Source organism: Notechis scutatus, chromosome 4 (assembly GCF_049901735.1).
Source record: "Notechis scutatus isolate UNSWTSFEM ecotype Mainland chromosome 4, rNotScu1.2, whole genome shotgun sequence".
NCBI classification, from domain to species: Eukaryota; Metazoa; Chordata; class Lepidosauria; order Squamata; family Elapidae; genus Notechis; species Notechis scutatus.
The window spans coordinates 48,178,254-48,192,587 of NC_142012.1; positions in this window are offsets into that span (position 1 = coordinate 48,178,254).

Below are 14,334 nucleotides of genomic sequence, written 5' to 3' on the forward strand. Positions count from 1 at the left end.
AAAACTCTTTCAATTTTATGTGTCCCTTGTTTCACAAACATGCATTAATCCATATGATATGCAGAAACAGCTTCTGCCTTTAAGTACCTAATTTCTTTGGATAAACATAGAGGAAAAAAAGTTTAATGTCACCTTCACCTGAACAAAAGGGTGCGGGGAGATGCAGTGAGAGAAGAAGGAGAGGGGCTGAGTGGCTCTCAATTTTAAATCTGAATAAATAGAGATGATAATACGAAAAAAAGTTCATTTTAAATTCTGATTTTTTTCATGTAAATACTTGGGATGATGAAAAATATTTTACACTGTTTAAGCAATACTTGCCATCATGATATTAATTATACTCAATAATCATCAACAACAATATGCACCAACATTAGTTTCTAGTTTGTAGTTCTTGTGTTCTCTGAGCTTGGCTGTTGTTTTGCAGATGTTTAATTGCCCAACAAACATCTTAAGTGCAAGATCTTTAGACCTCCCTTTTCAATTTTATAGTGCAATCAGTCAAAATTTTGCACCATACCCTGGTCTTGCTGATTCAAATCCCATTAAGATTTTTTTAAAAAAATAATTCTTTCAAAACTTTGTTCCACTTCATTTGCTTTAAGAATTTCAGGGAAGTTGCAGCATTTCACTGATGTTCCAGTCATCTAAGGTAAAAGGCTTTCATTATTTGGGTTATTGGAAGTTGAGGGTATAAACAATAAACATAAATTTGTTTATTTATGTTTATACCTATGTATGTATATATAGGCCAGCTACAGGAAGGAAAGTGCTTGGCCATTACTTTCCTGGGACAGAAAAATGAAAGGGCACAGCAGGAAGAATATTGTTCTTTGGGAAGATGTGGTAATCTGTTGTCCAGGATGAATACATTACGAGACATGGACAAAATGTCTTAGTTCCTAATTCAAACAGGACTTTTTCACAAGATTACAGTGGCATGAGCACAGAGGAAGAGCTTAAATGTGATAAATATTGATATGCTAATACAATGTGTTGCATAAGTCCAATGTAACTAAGAAAGGCTAGACCTAAGTCTGCCCATAAAGTAATTCCCAGGAAACAGAGCAAAAAACCCACATTTTTTATTTTTATTTATTTTTGTCAAGCATGTTTTAGGTAACATGCCTGCACTCACAAACAAAAAAATCTCCACACCACAAACCAAACAAACACCTGGGCACAAACAGGCCCCCCTGATACCTCCAGACACACCCCAGCCAGCCAGCCAGATGAAACCTAGCTTCCTAATAACCGATAGCCGGCCATTCACCCGAAGCCAAGCTGCGCTAAAAGACAAAAAAAATTCTACAAAACAGACAGAAGATATTAGAAACACCAATCAAGCAGAACACAGCAAACTCCAAGACCAATAAACACAGACCAAGACTCCCAACCAATCAGGATGAAGAAAAAACCATTCTAACAAAGTACAAGGCTAGCACCAAATTTAAAACAGAAACAGCTGTGAAAGCCTGACACACAGACAAACCCAATACACAAGCCTGATGATGGCAGATGAGATTCTGCCGAAACATCGCTACAACTTTAAAAGCACAACTATAAGGACATGGGAAAATACCAGAACAAAGCTGAATACCATACATATAAATACCCGTGAAAATTTAAGAAAACAAATAACATGTATGAGTATAAACATGATTATGAATACATGAAATGGATATAAATAAAAAGGAACATTAGGACAGGGACAGTAGGCACATTGGTGTGCTTATGAATGCCCCATATAGACCTCTTAGGAATGGGGTGAGGTCAACAGTAGACAGTCTAAGGTTAAAGTTTTTGGGGTTTGGGGAAGAAACTACAGAGTCAGCTAGTGTATTCTAGACATTGACCACTTTGTTGTTGAAGTCGTATTTCCTGCAATCAAGTTTGATGCAGTTTACCTTAAGTTTGTATCTATTGTGTGCTCTTGAATTGTTGTGGTTGAAGCTGAAATAGTCATTGACAGGTAGGACATTGCAATAGATAATTTTATGTACTACGCTTAGGTTATACCGAAGGTGGTGTAGTTCTAGGTTGTCTAAACCTAAAATTTTAAGTCTGGTGGCATAAGGTATTCTGTTGTGAGTAGAGGAGTGGAGGACTGTTCTCGTGAAATATATCTGGACTGTCTCGACTGTATTAATATCTGATATGTAGTGCGGGTTCCAGACTGATGAGCTGTATTCGAGTATTGGTCCAGCAAATGTTTTGTATGTTCTAGTTAGTAATGCAATATTACCAGAGAAAAAGCTACCTAGGATTAGATTAACAACCAAAGCTGAAACCTCCCCCCAGGGATTAGGTTAACAACCAAGGCCAAAACCACCACCCCCAGGGCATGACCTGAACAAGGCCCCACGAAACCTACAGGCTTGTACCTATACCTCCCACAAGCTCACTGACACAGAGAAGCAATGGGCTGCATGGGAAAAAGAGGCTTTCACGGTAAGGTGGGCACTGCAAACCTGGCATCACCTGCTGGAAGGGGCCCAGAAAATATTTGAAGTTTGGACTGACCATAACAATTTGGAAAGCCTTAGGACCATGTGAAAACTATCACCCAAACAAGTCTGCCGGCCCAATGCTTCAACCAATTTGAGTTCATGTTAAAACACATTCCAGGGGGGAAGAACTTCCTGGCTGACGTCCTCTCTTGCATGCCCCAGTATAAATGCAAAAGGGAGAAGATTGCAAATGCTGTCATCCCCCCTACCCAAAGTAGCCCAAGTACTTGGTGGTTGACCAAGTAACCACCAGGTGACAACGCCATGACCAACAAGATGACTTAGTCACAAAATTAAAAACCGAAATGCTAGCAACCCATTGGTTCTGGGTCAATCAACACATCTTAATGAAAAGAGATGACCTAGCGTGGAAAGGAACAAAACTCTACATCCCAGAATCTCTACGTACACTAGTCCTTCAGAGGAGCCATGACGGCAAACTGGCAGGACACTTCAGGTTCTTAAAAACTTTACACTTAGCTCAGAGGCAATTCTGGTGGCCTGGCATAAATAAAGACATGGACAGTTATGTGAAGAGTTGCACCATTTGCACCACAATGAAAAAACGACCAGGAACCACCACCACCCGGATTGCTACAGACGGTTGCGGAACCAACGAGGCCATGGGAGGAGATCACAATGAATTTCACAGAGTTGCCCAAAAATGGAGGAAACATGGGGATCTGGACCATAATAGACTTATTTTCCAAACAGGTGCATTTCATACCATGGCCTCAGCCCACCAGTTAGCCAAGCTGTTTTTGAAACACATCTACTGCCTGCATGGAGTGCCACAGAGATTTATCTCAGATACAGGAGTCCAGTTCATGGCCAAATTTTGGAGGGAGTTCCTGCCGACTATTGGGTCATCCCAAGGCCTTAGCTCAGCTTTTCATCCAAGTACCATTGAGGGGGCAGAGTGATTGAATGTCCTGGTAGAGCAGTACCCGAGGTGCTACATGAATTATCAGCAATCCAATTGGGCGGACTTCCTGCCTTTTGCGGAGGTCGTATACAATAATGCTGTTCACAGTAACAAGGGACTAACCCCCTTCAAAGTAGTGAGTGGCATGGACTTTGTCTCAATGCCTGAGTATCCAAGCAACCCCTCCTGCTCAGTCAGCCTAGCCAATTGGATGTCAACACTGAAAGCAACTTGGAAAAATTCAAAAAAGGCGCTGGCAAAATTTAAAAAAGAGCTATAAGAGATAGGCAGACAAACACCAGGTCCCGCAAAGGCCACTCCAGGTTGGGGGGGGGAGGTCTGCCTCTCCACCAAATACTTGAGGTTAAGACTCCTTAGCAAGAAATTGGGGGCAAAGTTCATGGGACCTTTCCCCATAGTAAAGGTCATCAACCCAGTCACGGTGCAACTGAAATTGGGGGAAATACACCCATCATTCCATAGTAGCCTCCTAAAACCCATGGTGGGATCGATCCTGAGGCTACTACCTCGTGAGTCCCCAGACCCCATGGTCATAGGAGGCCAAACCCATTATGAGGTGCAGTGAATCCTCGATTCGAGATGGCACAGGAGACAACTCCAATATTTAATCAAGCTACCCCTTATCAGAGGGTAGCTCTGGGTAAAGAGTAGGAATGTCCAAGCCAATTGCCTTGTGACGAGGTTCCATGCAGAAAACCCAACCAAACCTGGGGGGTTGTTCACAACCCTAAATTCTATACCTGCAATAAATTTGTTTTCTTTGTGTGTTGTAAAGGTCACCTTCAAGAAGTGAGGGGAGCTGAATGTCAACTCATAAAATATTTCTCTGGTCTTTTAAGAGTTGCCCGCAGAAAAGGAGGGGGAGTAGTACATTCCTTAAATGCTTTCATAGATAATTTCTAGTTTCTGGCACACAAAATTATAACTGGAGAGCATGATTGATGATTCTTGGCTATGGATGTGTTCCACTGAAGAATATACACCCGGGGGTGGAGGAAGACCAGGGTCAAGGGTGAAATGAACGATGTGTCTCAGAGTCAGCTACACCCAGGCAGCACCAGCATGTCTTCTAATAAATCTTCTTTGAGCTTTGAAAATCAGGCTAGAGACTCATGATTTAAATGGGGGTCACTACCGGAGCCCTGACACTCCATTTTTTTTCCTTCCTGAGCCCCAGAAAAGCCTTCTGGGAACAAAAATGCCCCCCTCCCCCAGGGAGGCCCAGAAGACCCAAAAACGGGAGGGGAGGTTGCTGCAAAAAAGAAAAAGAAGCCACATGCACCCAACCACATGGTCATGCCCATCTAGCCACACTCACCTAGCCACGCCCACAGAACTGGTTGTTACAAAATTTGAATTCCACCCCTGAAGGAAGGCAAGACAAAATACAATGGATGAAAGCTAATTAAGGAGGGAAGCAACCTGGAATTAAGGAGAAACTTAATAGGGGATTTATAGCTTTTAATATGTGGTGGATTTTTCAAATTTTGTAAGCTACCTGGAATCACCTATGTCTGAACTGGGTGGCTATATAACTTTATTTATTAAATAAATAACAATACATGAGCTTACTCGGCGAAAGGAAGGAACTATATTTTTATTTATAGAGTCATCTCAAGCAATATGGATGCAATGAGTTTTAACTGTGTAATTCTTTAAAACATATTTATAAACTCAGAAAATGTTTATAAGTGCTTTGTTTCTTCAACCATTTGCAGAAAAAAATCTGAGTTTTACATGATGGTGTTGTCAGATTTTCAGAAGATAAACTTATGTTTTTGAGTACTATTTGTGCATTTTCTGATTGTATCTTCTCAGAAACAGTAGGAAAATGTCATTTGCTTCCACATGGCTGGTTTTCTGTTGATTAAATGGAACTAGTAGATATTTTCATTTCACTCCAAAGTTCTTTAAAGTCTGCTTTCTTGGCTTTTGTTGTATTATTTTCTACAGTCTAGAAACAAATGGTAGCAATATCTAACAATTTTCAATTTTACCTTTTTCCTATTGTATACTTGCCCTTTCCCCTTTCTTTTCCTGCTCCTGATCAGCTTTCTGCCATCTTCATCTGACCCTGATAGAGTTGCAAGATGCCAGATTATGATTCTGACGATTCATATCATTCAAAATTGACTCTTAAATCTATGGAGTGATACAAAAATGTGCTTTATGGAACATTTCAATAGGAGCCTTCTTTCATATTGTAATTTTCCTACTGTATGAATATTGGTAACAGTGTCTGATTGAATGGAGCAACTTATGCCAGTATGTTTCTGAGTTTTTTTTCCCCCTTTAAACTTGGGGTCACGTATATCAACAGATTTGTTAAAATACAAAAAGAATTGACAGCTGCCAGCTATGTTAAGCAGAGATTTCATTTTCATTACCGCTGAAGTGAACTATTCCATAACTCTCTGATTAAGGTCACTTTGATTCAATAACCTGAAACTCCCCTAAAGTCAGCTAGCATATTTTGTCTGTTAACTAGATGTATACTAAAAAGGACTTTTTATCATTGGGATTTTTGTAAATTCAATACTTTGGATACATCCATACTGCCATCATTTTCATCCACAGCGCTAACTCAGAATAACACTAGGCTACCTTGGAGTTCTTGGGTGCTGAGTCATTGGGATGCCCCCCAAGAAAGATATATCTGCTTTTATTTCAAGATTTATCAAACCATGGTGCAGCTATGAAAGCACAATTATCATAATTCATCCATGAACACAAACAAGTTATATTCTGTAGAATATATATTTATGATGACTTCATTTTTTCAGGGTTTTTTTTTAATCTACTATTACACCTCAGTTGGGACCTACTTCTAAAGCACCACTGGCTACCCTGGGCATATCCTTTGTACTAGAACATAGGAATCTTCAAAAACTGGCCATCCTTCCTCCAGACGGCTTATGGAGGAGCATAAAAGCCAGAGATTTCATCAATGCCTGAGTTTAAATTTATTTTTATCATTTATCATTGGTTTTGTTTTGTGAAGGGGAAAAAAGGATATTTTCTCAGAGAGTAGCAAACCATAAGAGTGAATGGAGTAAACTAGGACTCCTAACAGGAGCTGGAAGGCAAATTAAGGCAGGCTTCTCTGCCAATGACAATTACCCACATCTCCAAGGAAACACTGAGTATTTTCTTAACACTATTTGTCTACAGAGTAGCAGCTGAAGTCAACTCACACAACTGCAAAGGACAACTTCAGTCCCAACAAAATTCAAAGCTATCATAGGTTTCTTGTGCACTTGCCAAGATTCAGCTCCTTGGCAGAGACCATTTTTGATGCCAATCATGCTTCCCTTAATTATCTTCTAGACTAGCATGCTATATATTGAGTTGTTATCATTTTCCCCAAATATTTCCAATATAGCATCTTTCTGAGGTATTGGGGGAAATTAAAAGGATAGCTATTATCCATCACTCTTCCCAATGCCACTACCTCAATGAAATATGTTTGCCAAATTAAGTAAGATAAGTCAAGACAAATAGTTTCAAATAGTTTCTTTAAACTTAATCTACAAAAATCCAGATGATAGCAAAGAGTTTGTTAGAGGAAACATGGATATTAAGACTGTAATATAAAGAAGACTAAGCAATCAAAGCATAGAATTTCTTGTACAGATTGATTTAAAGAACAGAGTCCTCTCAATTAGAAAAAAAATAACCAAACAACCAAACAGTGACTTTTGATTTAGCTAGCCACATTTTCAATCCCAAGACAATCTAACTAGAATCAACTCACTTTATTTCTTGCTTATTCTTTCAAACACCTGTGGTGTAAATACACTAAGCCTCTAATTGTTCCTCTATTCTCTGACATAATTCACAAGAACAATATGAGCAAATTACAACTAGTAGAGAAAATAGTTGTACAGGAATTTCATGAAGAATAATTCAATGTGAAAGGTTGCTAAAGATAGTTTCACTACCCTATGAAAAATTACATAGTGCAAAAGAATGCTAAGACTTTTCTCCTTTGATGATTAGCTCTGATTCACAAAAATTAGCAAAAACTATTTTATAGCATTAAGGAGAAACTGAAAATTCTAATGCTTTGCTACCACAAAGTAGTTATCTTCATTTCTAAAGATTTGGTCTGGTTGCCCTATTCATTATTCTAAAATAGTATAATTCACATAAATAAGAGAGATGGCAGATTCAGAATGAAAAACGTACTCTGTTAAAATACAGAATTCACTTTCTCAACTGAACTGAAATACTTTAAAGTGAGGGCTTGACAAGCCCATTCATACTTTCCAGTTACAATTGTGATATATTAGATGAAATACGTTTCTAATTCTGGAAAAAAAACAATGAGAGAAAACCATTGCCTCAAGTTTATATTCTGGGTTTCTCATTGCCATCTGGTTGGCCAATTTGAGAAATAGGATATGGGGGGGGGGGAGAGCAGAACTTGGCTCAATGACTGAAATTCCATTAATGTTTTTCCTGGGAGGAGAGGGAAGAGATAGAGACAAAGAGGTTTGGGTAACAGGATAGTTTCTAAAAATTCATTCAAGGTATTGCAATCGTGAAAGTCCTGACTCAAGTAACAACTATCCAGAATAAAATCAATAGACATTGATTAAGTATCAACTTGCAAAGCATTCTTGACCTGTTCTTGAGTTGCCATAGGCAAGGGGGACTGGTATCCCAGTCAAAACAAGGCACATTCCAACCAATACACTGAGATCAGTTATTCTAAAAGCAGAGCTGAACCTTTCTTAGGACTGAAGCTTCTATTTTTCAGTGCAGATGGCAGAAAGATGGATCTCTGAGTGAATCAGTGATTCTGTGAGCAACTCAATCTGCCTGCCTGCTTTGCCTGATTTTGGGTAAAAGTTGCTATTTTTTAATACAAAATTCAATATTTACATACATGGTATGTTGTGAGTTAATTTTGTGAGTTTGCTTGCAAGCAAATTTTATGTAACAGACTCAGATAGCAGATAGCAGAAAGATAGATCTCTGAGTGAATCTGTGATTCTGTGAGCAACTCAATCTGCCTGCCTGCTTTGCCTGATTTGGGGTAAAAGATACTCCTTTTTTATAAAAAAAATCAATATTTACATAAATCTTTATAATATTACATACAAGCCATGCCCAGCCAGACCCTGACACCAAGGTACACCCATAAATTAGGCCACACCCTCTGAACCGGTTGTTAAGAAATTTGAATCCCACCCCTGATGTAATGTAATAGGAAGGAAGGAAGGAAGGAAGGAAGGAAGGAAGGAAGGAAGGAAGGAAGGAAGGAAGGAAGGAAGGAAGGAAGGAAGGAAGGAAGGAAAGAGAAAAACAAGCAAGACATCTGTAAGAAAAACATTGAAGTAGCTTCTTTTGTTCTTCTCTTATCATAACCACTATTTAACTGCTACTTAAATATTTTAAATTATGATTTAAATAATTACCTATTTCTTTTTAATTGTTTTTTAAAGTTTCTCTTTATCTCCCAAAACCCATATTTTAAGTATGACATTTTGTAAATAAATAAATAAATCCTGGTTGAATTTGGTTAGAATTCTGTTATGAATATCTAAACTCAGAAGGGGAGCCCATTAGTTGATGTTACATGGTACATGGTACATGTTTATTGCAGTACACAAGAAATTGCCTCTACCATTATCTTTATTATGCATGCTTTATCCCAATATGTATTTAGAGTTTGGGACAAAATACTATGTCTGCAATAGCAGGACAGGGCCAAATATCAGAGTTGAAGTTCTCTACTAGAAGCTTACTATCTATGCAGAGATGTGGTATGCTGCCAAGTGATCCACTTGAACTTGTTTTTGTATGACAGTTTTTAACAGTTGGTTTTTGTGAACCTTTCCTTTGTCCATTTTCCTCAATTCAGAAAAAGCCTAGACTTTCCTTTCTGTAAATTTGGGCAGGGGATTGGAGGAAGTGCTATCTAGCTATTTCTGCTATTTCTGGCATTATCACATGGAATGGATAATGAATGATTTCTGTTCTTTCACTTTCTTTATTTCACTGCTTTAACAACATTCACCAAAGTGATAAAATAGCACCAAATCTGTCAGTATGTTTATGTTGCTGACTCTTTCTCCATAACAAGAAGAAACTCCTAGTTTTATTTCACAATCTAAGGGTTCTATTAGCTGGCCACATTTTCTTAATTCTAAGATTTTCCTATTATATCTATAAAGTTGTTAATTACATCCCCTTGCTGATAAGTGATGACAATGATATAGTGATTTGTTTCATGGGAAGAAATAAAAAGTACTAAGAAGCCAAAAAACAAAACCAGTAGACAATAGTGAATTTGCATTTCCATCTTATTAATAGTTAAAGTATACAGTAGGTTGCTGCTGGTTAAGGAGGAGTGGGATATTATATTAAAAGGGCAAAATATGGGATAGCAGCATAAAACAGATTTTTTTACTCTAGTTCTTGTATGTCAGCTTATGGGACTTGATAATATAAGAGAATAAGTACTGTAGTGGAGGCAGAGGAAAATTTTGATAGCAGCATTTAATACAGTAATATAAAAGACCATACCATAAATCCACCAGGAGACATTTGAGAGTTTGTTTGTTTTTGAATCTAATCACATAGGTTGCATAGATCACTATGAAGCACCAGGGAAATCAGAAAATCCAGGCAGTTTAAACAAGGATAAAGATTTATTGCAAACGTAAGCTTCTACAAAAATCTGAACTATTAATGATAAAAATAAATTGGCAGTAGATAAGAATTGATGGAATTCAAAGTGACTGAACTTAGATCTCTTGTGGGCAGAAAGGGATTCATGACTAATGATCCCTCCTCAGGATTGGTGAAGGAGGGGCTGGCGGTTGAAAGGTTTTAATTCATTGGTGTGTAGAATTCCAGACAAATGTATCTCCTTTCTTAGTAAGTTGGGTCAGTGGTTTGGCTTTATGAGCAAACCTAGTACAAATTTGCTATAGAAGTTAGCAAAGCCCAGAAAGTATTGAATGTTGTTGGCTATGTGAGGGGCTTGGCAGTCTAGGGAAGATTGACTTTCTGAGGGCCCATTTTATTGCCTTTTGTGGAAATATAGACACTCAAGAAATTTAGTTGTTGCAGATAAAATATGCATTTTTCCAGCTAGACAAAGAAATGCTTCTTTTTTGGTCTATGGAGAACTGTGGCCACATGATCTGTGTGCTGAGCTTATCTTCAGTGTAGACCAAAATGTCATTCAGATAGAGTACCATGAATTTATCTATGAGATCTGAGAATACCTGATTCATAAATCTGGAAAATATAGCTCCTGAATTAATGAGTTCATAGGGGATCACTGTGGATTGAAATTTGCTGTATCTGGTGTCAAAGGCTGTTAAATATTACAGTTGTTAGCAGTGTAGAGGTCCATCTCGTAAAAATGTGTGCTTTCTGCAGTCTATCTGAAATGTCTGGTATTAGTGGCAAGGGATAATGGGCTCTTAAATAAGAGGCTGTGGGTAAGAGGGAGCCCACGTTAGCAGTGAAATTAGCTTGTTTGCATGAACTATGTCATAATCAGGGGCTCTGTAGCATAGTAAGAAGTGGATGAGGACAGTTCACAGATGACGGTCTCTGGAAGAGCAAGTTCCTGTGTAATCTTTTTTAGACTTTTTAGATTTAGATTTTCTTTCTTTCTTTCTTTCTTTCTTTCTTTCTTTCTTTCTTTCTTTCTTTCTTTCTTTCTTTCTTTCTTTCTTTCTTTCTTTCTTTCTTTCTTTCTTTCTTCCTTCGCTCCCCAAGTCCCATTTTTGCTTCCAGGAGGCTGCAGGGAGGCCTCTAGGCCCGAAATGGGGTTTACTTGACTAAAGGCCAAGTGAATTACAATATAACAAAACCAGAATGCCAAACCTTCTGAGTTAACTTTCCCCATTCAATTCTTCCACAGTCCCTCCCCCTTTCTCGTCCTTATTGCTCAATTGCCTTTGAATAAATTGTTTTGGGAATTGTCTCTTCAATGGGGGCTGGTGGTGAGTCATTGCATTTCATTCCCAGCATTTTGACCTTGACCTGGTGTCTCTGGAAGTATGATGAGTAGGTAGCTTTTCTCCCTCCCAACCAGCCCCACCCCCAATAATTCATGGCAGATTGGCAGCTAGCAGATGTGAAGCTCAAGCAAATGATGGCAGTTCTGACATATAGTCAGATACTACTAAAACCCAACCCAAAAAAGCATTCTCATTTTACTTTTCTATGTATTGTATAGTAAAACCAGACCATATTTAATTAACTATGGCTGCAGTGATGTCGCTGGCCGAGCGACCCGGTCCGTTGTTTCGATCTTCCGGTTTGCTGCTGAATTCCTTTCAAGAAGCAATTTGGCGGGACCCTCTCAAGGGTGAAGCTTAGCGGGACCTCGCAAGGGTGAGGTTTAGCGGGACTCTCGCAAGAGTGAGTGCCAAGCACAAAGAAAAGACACAAAAACAAAGCAATTTCTTCAGGTGAGGAAGCACATCGCGCCTGGGGCAGATGGAATTGTCCCGGCGGCCCCGATTGCTTTGTGCTGTCCTCTTTTATTGTGCTGAATCAAAGAAGGGGGCGAGAGGGATTGCAGGAAACAATAGAGTTACAAAGTTAATCATTAGAACCAGCTACGTGACACAAGTAGCGAACTTCGTGACTGATACTTCGTGACTGATACTTTTCCGGTAAACATGTCTTAATACTGAATACACATCTTTTAGCTGACACAGACTTCTGGAGTTAATCTTGTCAGCTTCTTTCCTGTCAGCTCAGTGGAATTTGCCCTGAGAGGTATACGTGCTAGGCAAGATTTGTTCTATGGAAAAATAGCCAGAGGCAGAATAGCCACAATTCCTCCTTTTCTTTTTTTGTGCTCATGATTCTAGGTAGAGTCCTTTCTCCTCCCGAGTAGTCCCATAAGGTGGCAATAAACCCTTCGGTTTGTTGATGCCTTGCAGAACCAACTCATACGAGGAAAAGTCCTCATCCCCCAAATCGTGGCTAGGCAGAGTTAACAAAACTTCTTTGGGAGAAAAGGAGTTATTAGTGTCTATTTGCTCTTCTGACTCTAGGTCAGAGTACCATTCCAGCAAAGGTTTTTGACAAGGTCTTTTGATTCAATGATAGATGTGAGAAAGCTAACTGATTTTTGAGTATTAGCTGAAGACCCCTCAATTAGTTTCCGAAGGCTGAGAGAGAGAAGGATTAGAGCGACATTGTGAAGCCCAATGATAGCCTTTCCTGCAGCGAGGACAGATGGTTTTGGCTTAGATAAGGAAGGTGGACCTCTAGTTTGGCCACAAAGAGCAGCTCCACCCCTGGCATACGACATTGATTTTTAAAATGTCCGGGCTTGCCACAGTTAAAACAATTGCCATTGCGTGTTACAGCAAAAGCATCAGGAGGAGAAGTGGAGGCAGAATTAGGATTAGAGTAATGAAGCAGTGATAGCAGTGGCAAGCATATCCATTTTATGAGTGGTTGTTCCTACAATTCTACAGAGTTGTAAAAACTCAGCCAAAGTCACTCCTGGCTTATTAGCGACTGGCTGTAGAATTTTTTGACAATCCTGATTTGCGTTGGAGAAAGCCAATTTTATAAGTAATTCTTGTTTAGCAACAGAATTATCTATCTGTCTATCTAGGGCTGTCTGAAGGCGACTGATGAATGAAGCATATGGCTCATCAGGACCTTGCATAATTTTTAAAAATGCTTGAGTGGACTGCGAATCTGAATCATCCACTCGCTTTAAAGCATTCATAGCACACATATGAATAATGGCAAAACTGCGACGGGAGAATTTTGTTGTTGTGCTAGAGTGGAGGATTGACCTTTTCCCATTAAATGATCTACAGTTACTCAGCAGGCAAACCCCTACGAATTTCAGCCTCAACACCTTTTCATATTCAGATTGCCACACAACATATTGCGCTGGAGTCATAAGCATAGAAAAAGCATTTTCCAATCATACAGTAACATAACTGTATTAGCTGTAACCAAAGAATCAAGTATTCCCCGAGTAAAAGGAGAATGTAATCCATAAGTTGTAACTGCATCTTTTATATTTTTAAAACTTTAAACTCAATGTTGCTATGAACATTGCCTCCTGCTGCTCCAGGGATGATAGTCATAGGATAAGCAGAAGGATCTTCTGTTTCTAAAGGCAGAGATGATGACAGAAGATTAGTTATAATACCTCCCACAGGTTTTATCGTAGAAGGATTCAGAAAGAGAAGAAGGAGCGGAAGGAGGAGGAAAGAAATGTCAGGATATGGAGGTGGTAAGGAAGAAATTGTATCAAGATGAGCCAAGCAAGAGCTTAGTAGTTTTTGAATGAGAAGAAGGGGAATCAGAGGAAACAGGAGAAAAAGATGTTTCAGGAAGACTAGAAGGAGGATAAACAGTAGTTATAGCAACCATTATCGCTCTCCAAGAAATGAGTATGTCCATGGGAGCTCTGGGAATTTCATGTAGATATTTCCCTAATTTTTCCCATAAAGAATGGCTAAGAAGTTCCAGCAGATGGATAGGCTGGACAATGTGCCTCAATGTAAATTATAAATTTATTTAAAGATTTTTCGAAATAGGGTACACAGTGGTACCATTGATTTTCTGAAAGAATTAGCCTTCTTCACTAAATCATAAAGTTCGTCCCTGTGCCCTGACGAAACTTTGGAAAGTGAGGAGCCCATTACTTACGCCGTCGACGAAACCTATGCCAGGTGCGTAGAAATGGGAGTGAAGGCGATGCACCCCTAGACAGAAGTCACACCGTGGAACCAGAAAATCGAAGAGATCCCGGACGAATCGAGGATCCCGGACGAGCCCCAGCTGTCGCGTCGGCGACCGGTCCGTTGTTTCGATCTTCCGGTTTGCTGCTGAATTCCTTTCAAGAAGCAATTTGTGGGACCCTCG